Source organism: Pipistrellus kuhlii, unplaced genomic scaffold (assembly GCF_014108245.1).
Source record: "Pipistrellus kuhlii isolate mPipKuh1 unplaced genomic scaffold, mPipKuh1.p scaffold_m20_p_1, whole genome shotgun sequence".
NCBI lineage: Eukaryota > Metazoa > Chordata > Mammalia > Chiroptera > Vespertilionidae > Pipistrellus > Pipistrellus kuhlii.
The window spans coordinates 123,368,015-123,381,189 of NW_023425404.1; the positions used below are offsets into that span (position 1 = coordinate 123,368,015).

At 37.6% G+C, this 13,175-nt stretch overlaps 1 long non-coding RNA gene and 1 other non-coding gene across 2 annotated transcripts; one reads left to right on the top strand and one right to left on the bottom strand.

Annotated features, from left to right (window-relative positions):
• Positions 1–5,628: 5,628 nt before the first annotated feature.
• On the top strand, positions 5,629–5,763 carry LOC118710535. Its single transcript, XR_004985438.1, has one exon. It is a non-coding gene; the product is annotated as a small nucleolar RNA SNORA32 (small nucleolar RNA).
• An 825-nt stretch (positions 5,764–6,588) lies between these two features.
• On the bottom strand, positions 6,589–7,305 carry LOC118702317. The gene is made up of 2 exons (XR_004982692.2): positions 7,220–7,305; positions 6,589–6,812 (listed from the first exon to the last, which is right to left on the bottom strand). It is a non-coding gene; the product is annotated as an uncharacterized LOC118702317 (long non-coding RNA).
• Positions 7,306–13,175: the final 5,870 nt, after the last annotated feature.

Genomic DNA, 13,175 nt, shown 5'->3' on the forward strand with positions numbered 1-13,175 from the left:
ATAGACATAACAAATATAAAGTTATAAATATAAAATAGCATTGAAAATCCAGAGAAAATTTTCTATACATGAAAATGTAAAATTTTAGAAATTTATTTTTAAAGTAGAGGAATTTACTGAAAATCATTAACTGATAAAAATTAATGCTTCTACTTTAATGCCTCTTACAAAACATGCAATATATTCTTGTAAGTCCCTTGAAATCAACTACATTCAGAACAATGGCTAAATTTTAATGTATTTTAAAAGTCATCTTTGGATATTTCATTGTAGTTTTGAACTTGCAAGTTAAGGTAGTTGGAAAATAAATAGATTAACATTTTACTTCTCTACTCCATAGTAGACATATTTCCATGACTATATTAGGATGTCATTTTCCAAAAATGCTGCATAGAAACAAGAACTTTTGTAATATAGTGTATTTGTGGATTTCTATTTTAGCCAATCCAGATATTTATATAGTTGGGAATATCACATACAACATTCATGTGGCTGTTAAAATATGTGAGTCACCTTTATAGTGAAATTGGTATAAAGACCTACAGTTTGACCTGATGTCAGAATGAGTCATCACAGAGAATATGTAGTCAAAGCAAACAGTGAAACACACACACACAAACCCATGGAGTCAAGGGAACTGATGACACACACTGAGTAGCTAGACTCTGAACCATAAAATAGATATTTGCTAGAAATTGTTCTAGGGCAAAGACAATCAGGGAGAGTCACTGCCCTTCATAAACAGCTCTTTGTGGAGGCTAACTGCCAAGAATGTCTTGTGATTTATAGACAGCTCTCAGCCATGTGGGAGCCTTTATTTCTCTTTCTATGGTCTGAATGTTCACTGATGATACCTATTTAGATAAATATCATTTCAGGCTTTGATCTCCTTTCAACATTTTCTAGACATATTCTTATTGTTAATTTCAGTTTGAGACTCAAAAATGTGTTACATAAAACCATAAGACAAATATATCTCATTGGTTAATTCTCTCATATTACTTCAAAAAAGCAAAAGGTTTTGAGCTGAATCCACATTATGTCAAGATAGCCTACATTTCTGTTAAAAAACAAAACATCTATGCAGAGCGATTTTTACACAAAGTAAGACTGTAAAGATTAACCAATAAACTTATATGCATAGTCAGGGAGTAGGGTGGAGGCTGTCAATGTGGGTGTTGGGGGGAAGACATCTGTAATACTTACAACAATAAAGATAAATTTTTTAAAGAAGATTGTAAAATATGGATGAGTGAATACACTTCCATTGCCTCCTGTTTTCCACTTAGTCACTAGGACTCTATGCCCCAGCCCTACTCTTGAGTGTGGCCCTCCCTCATGGGCCATCCCCCTGCCCAGTGTTTGGGCTGGTGAGAGAATTCTCTTAACACACACACACTGTGACACACACACACACACACACACACACTATGACACACACACACACACACACACACACACACACACACTGAGTGCCCCCAAGTACACCTGAAACCTGCACAGAAAAGGAGCAGACACTGCCATATCCTATTTCTGAGACAGTAACTGAGTGGGGAAAAGTAGAGGGGCCAGGGTGCCAGGTTGTAAGGGAGTGGACCCCTGAGAACCCATCCCCACCAGGGTCAAGTGGACCTCTCCTGAACCAAGGTCCCAAGCCCTGCTGCATGTCCAAGGGCCCATCAGACTTCACCTGCAAACACAGATTGTAAGATAAAATTCCTACAAATTTCAGAATGGCAACTACAGAGCAGTAACCCCGATGCATGGGTCCCCGAGCATGGCCCAGTGTGATTGCACTGGCCAACACCTGTGAGGCCAGCCTGCTCGCCCAGCCCAGCAGGGACAGCACTACTGCTGTTGAGTGTGGAAGGAGAAACAGTGTACTGGGTATCCTCTCCTTCTTCAGTTTGGGACTCCCTGCCTGCAGGAAGCAAGTATTTCTAGGGTGGTCCAGATACCAGTTTATAGGGGCAGCTCCTCATTGGGAAGGCCTGCCTAGGCAGCACTGCTCCCACTGTGCTTAATGCTGGGGTCAGTGCAAGGGAGCCCCTCATCCCCAAGATGAGCCACATCTCCCACTGTCGGCTTAACTAAGGGTAGTATTTTGGTATCTCATCGGTATTTTGTTTTAATTTCTCAATCAGATCAAGGACTGGACTCAGATGAAAAGGGCTACTGGTTGGGTCCCTAGAATCCCATTAAGAGCAGGTTTGGTTCTTATTGAGATGACCTGGCCTGGTGCGGAGGAAGAGACCTAAGGAGCTTCTCACCTTCTCCTTCTCCACCCTCTGCCCCACTCCATGTGCTCTTCTGCAGAGATATGTAATAATCGTACACAGGCCTTGGGACCAAGGTGCACATGCTCCCCAATTTTAAACTAAAAACGAAAAGAAATACTGAATGAATAATTTGTGAAGCATGTTTTCTTTTACTGTCTCTGAATAATGAATGAATAGCAGAATCAATAAAAGCTTAGATGCTATATTCAGATGTAATTATAGAAATTCATTTATAATCTGGTTTGTACCAGCCTGTCCATCTTATTATTATAGTTTATGTTCTGGCCACTCTGGAGGACCCACACCCACACCCACATCCACAAGGAGCTGCTTCTTACTTTCATATTTTACTCAGTGCCTTCATTACCTAGCTCATTTCTGTGACTCAGATTTTAGATCGCAAACCTTTCTTATAAGGAGCTTTTCTGATTCCCTCAGAATCTCCCTTCCCCATATTCAGTAGTTTGGGTGCTAGGGCCATGACTTAAATTATTATAATATACTAGAGGCCTGGTGCACAAAATTTATGCATGGGTAGGGTCCTTAGGCCTGGCCAGTGATGAGGGTTAATCAGGTTCTCTACCTCCATTCCTCCATGTCTCCTCCTTCCCTCATTCCCTCAGCACCCCACTGCCACTGCTGATCACCCACCATGTTCTGTGCCGCCCCCTGGTGGTCAGTGCACATCATAGTTAGTGATTGGACTCCTAGTTTCCTAGTTGAACCCCCAAGGGGAAACTTTGCATATTAGCCTTTTATATATATAGATTAGGACAGTCTGCTGACATTTCTATCTTTTTCTACTAGACAAAAGCTATATAAGAACCAGAAGAGTATCTTATTTACTTTCTAAAAACTATCCTCTGACACAGAGCTTGGAATGGAACAGCATTTCTATAAATAATTTTTAAAAATTAAACAGGACATTACAGCCTTATATATTTTCTAAGGGTCTCAGAATAAATCTGATATTTTTTAAATGTGTATCTATTTATTTAAAAATGCTTTTTATGGAAAAAGACTGACTGGACACTGTCAGCACCAAAACTACCTTTTAAACTATTATTTTTTGTCATCTATTATACCCCCAGTGGCCCTCACTAGATTTAGTGAGTTTATTTTGAAGGATCAACTATCTTACCAACTATATGTCCTTTTATATCTGAGTTACTTTGCTTATGAAATTAGAAATGATGACAACTGCTAAGCAGTATCAATAAAAGATTCTTGATTGAAAGTTTCATAACTGAATCCTGGCAAATAATGATTTCAAGCATATTTTTCTAAGATTCTGATGATCATGTGCATGATCAAGGAGAGGAAGAATGAGTTTTCAATTTAATAATTTGGTATTTCTAGCTCTCAAATCAACCTGGCTGAGTTAAATATTCTGGTCAATTTTAATCCATGCCTCTTGTTTCCAAATTATTCAGCAATGTCATGGAAAAAATATTTGCTTGATCCTATTAATAGATAGTATTCTGACAGGCTTAGAAAATGACATGATTTTTTATTTCAATCAACCACATTTAAATCATTATTATATTCCTTATCTGTCTACTCAGTGGTAATTTGTTTTACTGTTATCAATGTGAACTTTATATATTTTGACTTTTCCCTCAAAATTGCTGTTATCATCCAAATTTCATCTTATTTATTCCCCAAATAAAATATTATAGATAGAGATAGCATAATATTAAAGAAAAATGTCAAAGCAACATGCATAATTTAGAGAAATAGTGAAAGAAAGTTTGAGGCTACCACTGAAAGTTGGGATTTGCCTCACATCGAGGGCCATACCACATCCTTTGGTGTTAACACGTACCTTTCATTTATCCTTTTTCCCACTTTTCAACATTCATGCAGTTACAATGTTCACCTCTTTGCAGATAAATTCAGACTTGCAAAATTTGATTTCTCACTATTTTTATATTTCCTGTGTATATCTCAGTTTTGGATATTTCAAATTCCAGTGAACTAGAATAGACCAAAAATCAGGTTGACATATAAAATTTGAGGGCTAGCATTGTTTATTAAGTCAATAAATACACAGCACAATGTTTACACAAAATAAGATGATAAAAGATGGATTGAGTGAATGCACTTCTGTTGCCTCCTGTTTCCTACCCAGTCAGCAGGGAAGGGGCACCTTTAGTCTTCCTTCTACCCAGATGACACAGACTTTGCAGAATTCAAGGCTTAATCCACAATCACAATTGCAACCTCCCTCTGCCTTCTGTTGCTCATGGATCTGAGGTCCTACATCAGGTCTGAACCTAGCCCACCACATCCTGCAGAGAAACTGCGTCACACTCAGAATAGAAGCCATCGCCTCCTTAAAACCAGACTCTTTCCTCATAATGACCAGTGGATTATTGCCATGAAATTGTAGTTACAGTGACTTGGGTGTATTGCAGGTAACCTTCCTATTTATTATTCATCAAATCAGACTACTTCATGATAATCTATTCTACATAATAATTTTTGGCCATTTCCTCTATCATTTCAGCACATAACTACCCAACTAAGAATTGATTTGAAAACTATAATGTGGTCCTCCTATCATCTACCCTCCTCCTTTTCATTCATCTGTTCTTCCAACATCACTTTTATTTATTGCTCTTTGACTAGACTTTTGCAGCATGCTGTGGTTGCCTCTACAAGGCTCAGTTTGGCCCATCAGAGTCCACCATTAGTCTGCAACATTGACTGATACCAATGTCTCAATGACCTTGCATTGAAGATGTTGGCTGCCATGCTCCTGGGAGCTCAGCTTCCCACCAGATGCTTTCCTTCCACATGCCCAGCCAGGTGACTATGTGCATGATTTTCCATTAATGAGCCCCTTAATCTCTTTCGTACAATGGCTTTGCTTTTGTTTTACCTGCCTTTGTGGAGCACATGAAACAGGGAATACTGCTTAATTTTCTCACAATACCAAGTAGAGTTTCTTCACCCATTTGAGGCAATGTGCTCCAAATGTTTCAGGCAGGCTGATGTTTTCAACAGAATTCTTCCCCAGTGTGAAAGAAATGTAGAGCAGGGAATAATGTGAGGCAGGGAGCTAATTTCCTGTTTTTTTAACTGATGAAACACACCAGGTACCAAGGCAACCTGTGACCTTGAGTACTGTCTCCAAGCCCACTGAGGACTGAGACCACAGTGGGACAAGAAAAGAGCAGCAAGAACTTAAAATACTCCCAGTTCTGATGAGGACTGAGGACTGAAACTGAGCCTGCAGGGTCAGCTGGTACTCAGAGAGGCTTTTAAAAGTTCCATTCATACATTTGGTTACTGTACTTGTTGAGGATGCAGTAAATTAACATACTACAAATTAAGGCTATTTTAATGGTCATTACCAAGGCTTTTAGAATGCAGTTTCTCATTTGCCATGGACATGACCACAAAACATTTCCCCAATAGATTTGTCCCCCCCCCCCCCCGCTATGTTAATAGCATAGAATTCAGCCTACTGGGAATAAATATATATATATATATATATATATATATAGCTATTTTAACTTTTAAAATGTGCTTGGCATTTTTGTATATGAACATTTCAAGAGTTGTTCCCATTCATTAATATTGATAATCAATAAGAGATGTCTTTCTTAGGCACACTGAAATATTTTATAGAGGAAGAATCTACACATTAGACTGAGATTATAAATCTCAACAGAGAAGATTGAACAGGTAAGTATTCTGATTTGTTTCACATCTCGAGCTCTTTGGAAACAGGCTATCAAAAGTATTGTCCTTAAATCAGTTATTTGGATTTTTTTTAATGAGATTTGGGTTAGGAATAAGGGGAATGCTAACCTATCCCTTCCTGAAATGTTACATTTTCCTTTCTCTTTATTGTTCCTCCTGCATAACCTCACCAACATCCATGTCTGCTTTGTAACATTAACAGACAGGTGATCTTCAGACACTGAGCAGCTAGGGATATTTCTGCACCCCGTGGTGACAGATTAGGGTCCCGGGCTGACTTTCCTTCTGCAAATAGCAAACAGTATTGGATAAAACATGAGACTAGGGGAGGGAAAGAAGAAAGAAAAAAACACAAAACACACAAAACAGCAGATAATGGAAAAGAGAAAGAGAAAATGTGAAATGGAAAGAGAACTGGCAAATACTTTGAGGCAAATACACTTTTCAATAATTAAATAATTAATGATTCTCCCCCCAAAAAGACCACAAAGGGAAAAAACATCCATTTGGCAAGTCAACAGGAGCTTGGCAGTCCAGACCTTTGTTTTTTCAATTTTCACATAAGTCTGAAAAAGATTAATTAGGGAAGTACTAGGACTCCTTTCTAAAAACATACTTATTTAATTTATTATTGTGGAACATTTCAAAGATACACAAGTGTATGAAGTTGGAAAACCTTGTATCACTTAACTTCCTGGACCTGTCCTGTAATTTCAAGATCAGGCATTGAAATTTTGCTTCACCTGTAGCCCATTCTTTCCCCACCTCCTGGATTGTTTTGAAGCAGATTCCAGGCATAGAGCAACTGCAACCAGTGCTTACCTGTAAAGATAAGAGGTTTACAAAGTATAACTCTAATACCACTATCACATCTTGAAATATAATAACTTCTAATATCTAATATCCTGTTGGTGATCAAACTTCCTCAATTGTCTCAAAAGTTTTCCAATATTCAATTTTCACATGCTAATGCTGAGCTCAGTTTTATTCATTGGTTGTGATATAAAAAATATTCCTTTTGTTTCCACATCTCTTTAGAATATCTTCACTGAGTTGCCCACCAATCTTCCAAGTACTTTACTGCTTAAAAATCTTCACACTGTGGTTCACGACAAAACTCCCAGGAGACAGTTTGGCCAATATGTAACAGAGACTGACCACATCCCCACAGATAAATTTTGAGAAGAAGGGTCTTTTATTGCCAGGAGACCATTCTAACTCAGCCTCACATACTGTTTACAAATCAATGAGTGCAGTTGTGCATAAGCTTCCTCCCAGTTCTCCGCCTTGTGCTTGCCAATTATATTATGAAGACATAAAGTCCTCTGGAAAGTAAACATCGTAACCTATTTATAGGCTGTTTGGCAGCATCTACATGTATTGTTCAACTTACTACACATGCAAATATCTATATTAAAGCAGACTGTTTATGGCGCTTTTATACCAACAGTCTATGGCCATTCTGAGTGGGGTGAGAACCATGCAAAATTCTTCTGCCTGAACTTGGATCACAGGATATGATTCAACAGGAACAAGGAAATAATAATTATTTAGATGAACTCTTACAAAAAAAAATTCAGAAATGGCTTTCTCATTTTCCTTGTTTTAATGATTAATCCTAAAATCCTAAAATCCTAAAATTGTATTATTTACTAAAAGTTCCCAAAATACTATAGTAATAATAGTCTATTAAATTTTGAAATTCAAGTAAGTTTGTAGTTGGTTGTGCTTCATAAACCATGGTCTTAAGGGGCTGTAGTAGTTGGCTAAATACTTCTAAAATCCAGACAAATAAGACAATTGACAAATATAAATTTAGAAAAGTTTCTGCAGTCATTTATGAGGAAGATAAATGGAGAAAATTTTGAGGGAGCAGACAAATGCCATTACCCTTAACTTTATGTGGGATTTAAATATATATATATATATATATATATATATATATATATATATATATATATATATATATTATTGATTTTTTACAGAGAGGAAGGGAGAGAGATAGAGAGCTAGAAACATGGATGAGAGAGAGACATTGACCAGCTGCCAATGTACATGCCCTTGACCGGAATCGAACCTGGAACCCTTCAGTCTGCAGGCCAATGCTCTATCCACTGAGCCAAACCGGTTTCGGCTCTATGTGGGATTTGCCTACAAAACAGCCACTTCTCAAATGGAGTCAGTTATAAAAACTGGTGGGACAAATTGCTTGTCTGTGTAATGTACTGTGTCACTATACTGAGTGACATGCATCCATCCCCACCTCAGGAGCTCTCAAGTATAAGCTATTTGGTGGGCTTGCTGCCCATTTAAAAGCTATGAGCAGTGCATAGTCATTTGGGCAACAAGAAATAATTTTAAATGGTTATAGAAATGAAATATTAATATGAAACACAGTCACAGAAGATGGAGTTGATTCTAGAGATCATTAAGAGCAAGCAATTAAATTTACATTTCTTGTAGGTGCTTCAAAATCCATGACTTACTTATACAAACTTTCAATTATAATGGGATACAGTTCTACCCTTCTATTGATTCAGCTTCTTGAAAATGGAGACCTGAATACATAAATGAGTAAATGTTATAAAATGTACAAAATTCATAAACTGGTCAGATATTTTCAGATATGAAATTATTTAAATTAGTTGTTACTAAAATATTATTTTAAATAATCTTTCAAAGTGAATGAATCTTTTTTTCCCCTTGAGAAATCACATAAAAGATAGTTGTGGTAATATTTGAAAAGAAAATGAATTCTATCACACTGAAAGTCAGATTTTTTTTAAATTGAATTGTTATAGAGAAAAGATTGAAGTTTTACTATTTTATATTATATTTATTTTTATTTAGAGAGGAAGGGAGAGATAGAAACATCAATGATGAGAGAGAATTATAGATCAGTTGCCTCCTGCACATCCCCCACTGGGGATTGACCTTGCACTCTGGGCATGTGCCCTAGACTGGGAATTGAACTGTGACCTCCTGGTTCATAAGTCCATGCTCAACCACTGAGCTACACCTACTAGGCTATGTTATTCTATATAATAAAAGCCCAGCAACTGAAACAGCAGAACTGCCAGAACAACCAGAGACCAGAACAATAGGGGCCTTTCACTCTGGCTGGTTGTGCCTCCTGCATTGGGAACCCCTCACCCTGATTGGGGGCGTGGCCAGCCAGCAAACCAGCTGTGACTCCTCACCCCAGCCAGCCATGCCCCATGTCCCCAGTGCGTACCCCTACCCCAATCTGGGGCTCCTATCAGAGAAGGCCAGCTGGCCCCCACCCATGCACTGGGCCTCTATCCAATATAATAAAATGATAATATGCAAATTGACCCTAATAGCAGAATGACCAGAACAACCACTCGACCAGTCACTATGGATCACACTGATCACCTTTTGCTTCCTTTCCCCCATCTGCAGGCTCTGATCACCCAATGATGAATGGGGATCCAGGGGTGGGTGGCAGTGGGGGGCAGGGCCAGCTTTGGGCAGCTGACAAATATGGCTCTGATCACAGGCCAGGTCTAGGGACCATTTTATGCATGATTTTCATGCACTGAGCCTCTAGTTTTTAATATACTTTTAAGGTTATAGTCAGTAAATTTCACTCTTCTTTTGCCTACAGTTTCATGATTTTTGCTAAATGTATAAAGTTGTGTAATAATCACCATAATGAAAATGTAGAAGAGTTCCTCTCTCCCAGACAAACTGCCTAACGGTAGCATTTAAGGGTAAACCTTCTACCCATTTGTCTCTCTAGTTTTTTCATTTCTAGAATGACATAGATTAAGGTTAAATGAGGTCATGAGAATGGGTCCTAGTCCAATAGGATTATTGTTCTTATGAAAAGAAAAACCAGATGGTGAGTTTCCTCTCTCTCGTGTGCACACAAAGAACAGTCATGTGAGCACAAAATGAGATGGAGGTCCCTGCAAGGCAGAAAGTCATCTCACCAGAGACAGAATTTGCTGGCACCTTAGTCTTGGGCTTCAAGTCTCCAGAACTGTGAGAAAATAAATGCCTCATGCTTAATCCCCCAGATTGTGGTGTTCTGTTATGGCAGCTTGAGCAGAGCAGTACCTTCACTTTATTGTTTTTCTCATCTAAATACTTTTTAAATATTTAATTTTAATGTATCTATATATTTTTTAAATAACTAGAATCTCTTTTCAATATTTTTAAGTGGTTAGTCAATGCACTAAAATATCACATTTTAAAATATGCCTTATATTACAATTTTCTTCAAATTGAAAAATCTTGTATTTTCCCAAAATTTTACCAATAATGCAAATATGCCTCATTTATGGCAATTAGCACATCCTATTTTTTTAGTCTAATTATGTCCATTTACATATTTTATTTACTTTAATAAGCTCTAAGCTCTCTTAATATAGACAGCTGTGTGTTTATTTTACTGCAGTTGTAGTTAGGATCTTTCTTATACCTAACTGACAATCAATAGATATTCTGTAGTTAAATAATTACAAAAAAGGGAGCTATTCAATGACAAATTTATTCTGATATTATAAAAATTCTTTCCTTATCTCACTCATGTTCAAAATATTATCATATAACATATTCTTATTGGAAAGTGTTTTCCTCATTAGGGTAATATGAGTAATTATCCAATTTAAAGTCACAGTTAAAAAGGCAGAAATTGGATATATGTGGCCTATTTCATAGATAAAACTCTTGTCATCTTCTGCACTCTTTTAATTCTCTAACAAAAAATACTATTAGATAACAAAGTGAAAAATATTATATTGTCCATCCTGAAATATATTTTGGCCATCATCAAAACTATAAATTCAAATCCAACATCAGAATCTTTAAAAAATATATCCCTTAATAGGCATTCACAGATATTTCCTAGTTTTAATATTTAAAAACTAAAATAATATGACAAATTACTTGTTAATGTTATTAAAATAAAGAAAAGTCTAGAAGGACCTTTACTTGCTTTAATTGTGGGTTAGCTTTCTTTTATAAATATTTATGTCTATTATTATCTTGACATTCACCTTGTGTTTTCATGTGACACATGTGGTCATGGATATTGTATGTCCTGCCCCAAGGATATTTCTGGTGTTATGCTTGCTGACAAGAGTGCAAGACAAAGAGAAGGTGAACAATAATTTGAGTAGGAGGGTCTCTGAGTGATCAAAGGATTCCCATTAGGCTCAAAGAGGGTATTCCAGTATCAATCAATTATTGGCCAAAAATTTAAAAATAAAATAGAAGGCAGTGGAAAGAAGATCTGAAGTTCCCAGGTGCACAGACCAGGTTATTTATGTAAGAACCAAACATGAAAAAACTAGAGAACATGAATTTAATGGAGCCAGTATTTTTTTTTTTCTTCCTTAGTTTTCCCCAGATGTTTTCTGTTATTTATTTATTTATTTATTTATTTATTTATTTATTTATTAGATTTCTTTCTTTTTTCTTAATGCTCACCAGAGGATCTTTTTTTTTTTTAATTGATCGATTTTAGAGAGAGAGGGAGAGAGAGAGAGAAAGAGAGAGACAGAGAGAGAGAGAGAGAGAGAGAGAGAGAGAGAGAGAGAGAGAGAGAGAAAGAGATGAGATGAGAAGAAAAAAGAAAGAAAAAGAAACATTGAATGATTACCATCTGTATATGCCCTTACCAGGTATGGAACCCAAAACCTAGGTATGTGCCCTGACCCAAATCTAACTGGCAGCCTTTTGGTGTATAGGCCAGTGCTCCAACCAACTGAGCCACCTGGCTAGGACTCCCCAGATCTATTGACTTCCCTTCCTTTTTCTCCTTTTGAATCACTCTTTATACACACACACACACACACACACACACACACACACACAATAAACACATTCATTCAGTGCCTTTTTCTTAGCTGTACTACTATTAACAATCAATCCTGGCAGTCGATATATTGATCTCCTTCAACCCAAGGAGACAAAATGAAGATTTTAGTAAATTATAAGAAAAAAATCTCAAAAAAACAAAAAACAAACGAAGAAAAACAGAATTGAGAATGAGATATCCCAGCAGAGCTCCCATAAAGGATTTGGATATTTTATGCTGTTTATTATAAATTTGAAATGTCTGATCTGAGAGCTCCATTAGTCTGCAGCTGTTGTACGATCCTCCCTCTTGGTCAAGATTCCAGTGTGCTTCAGGAAAGTTCCCCAGAACCCAATCTCACAGAAGTGCTGCAAAGGGGCCAGCTTGACGTGCACAAAATGAACTAGCAAATTGAGTCAATTAAGAGGCTAATTCAGGATGGAGTTGCCATGCAATATGAAAGTCAGTTTTATGGGACTATGCAGACTGTGGAATTGGTAGTCTGCTAAATTGTCCTTCCTTCAGCATGCGAAACAAGAGTACGGCCACTTTATTTAGAGGAAAATGGATGGTGTGTCAGCCTCCCACATCCAAAGCCTGAGCAGCCGGGCACCTCTAATGCTGCTTGAGAGACACCATTTTGCCTTCTCCAGGCCCCATTCTCTCAGCGGATCTGCAGATCTGTCAATGTCTCCTCCAATCTCTAAATTGTGGCTAGGTGACTGTTCCTCCTTCACTTTGAATTTTACTCATTCTCACCAGACCGGGTGGCTCCGGAGCCCACCTTCTCTCAGAAAGTGCCTTTTCTCTCAGTGTTATACAGGAAGCATTGGGTAGTTTCACTCCATGCAGGCCAGGCTTTGCCCCTGGACCTGTGTATCAGTCAGATACACAACCTTCATGTGCTTTGAGAGTGGTGTTCAGATATCAAATGTTACTCATTTCCATTGCGTAAATGGAAACTCTGAAGCTGGCAAGTCATATTGTTGAACCTTAAGTGTAGGCCTCATGACTCAGCACACTTGACCCATCACAGAGTTGTCTCCCACTATGGCCCTGTGTAAAGAGCTCTTGGCCATCACAGACCTTCTCTGGGCCACTATTGAATTTAAGGTAAGGTGACCAGACATCCTGCTTTTGGCGGGATAGTCCCAATTTTTAACAATTTGTCTCACATCCCACGGCATTTTAAAAAGTCCTGATTTTTGGAAAGAATGCACAACAAGCTAGGGAACGGTGGGAGAACGAGAAGGGAATATACGGTTTTCGGCGGCCATGTGGCTATTTAGCCAGGATATGAGTTTTATATTATTTTTGTTAATTTTATGATGTTAAACTTTAATAATAACAAATAATTG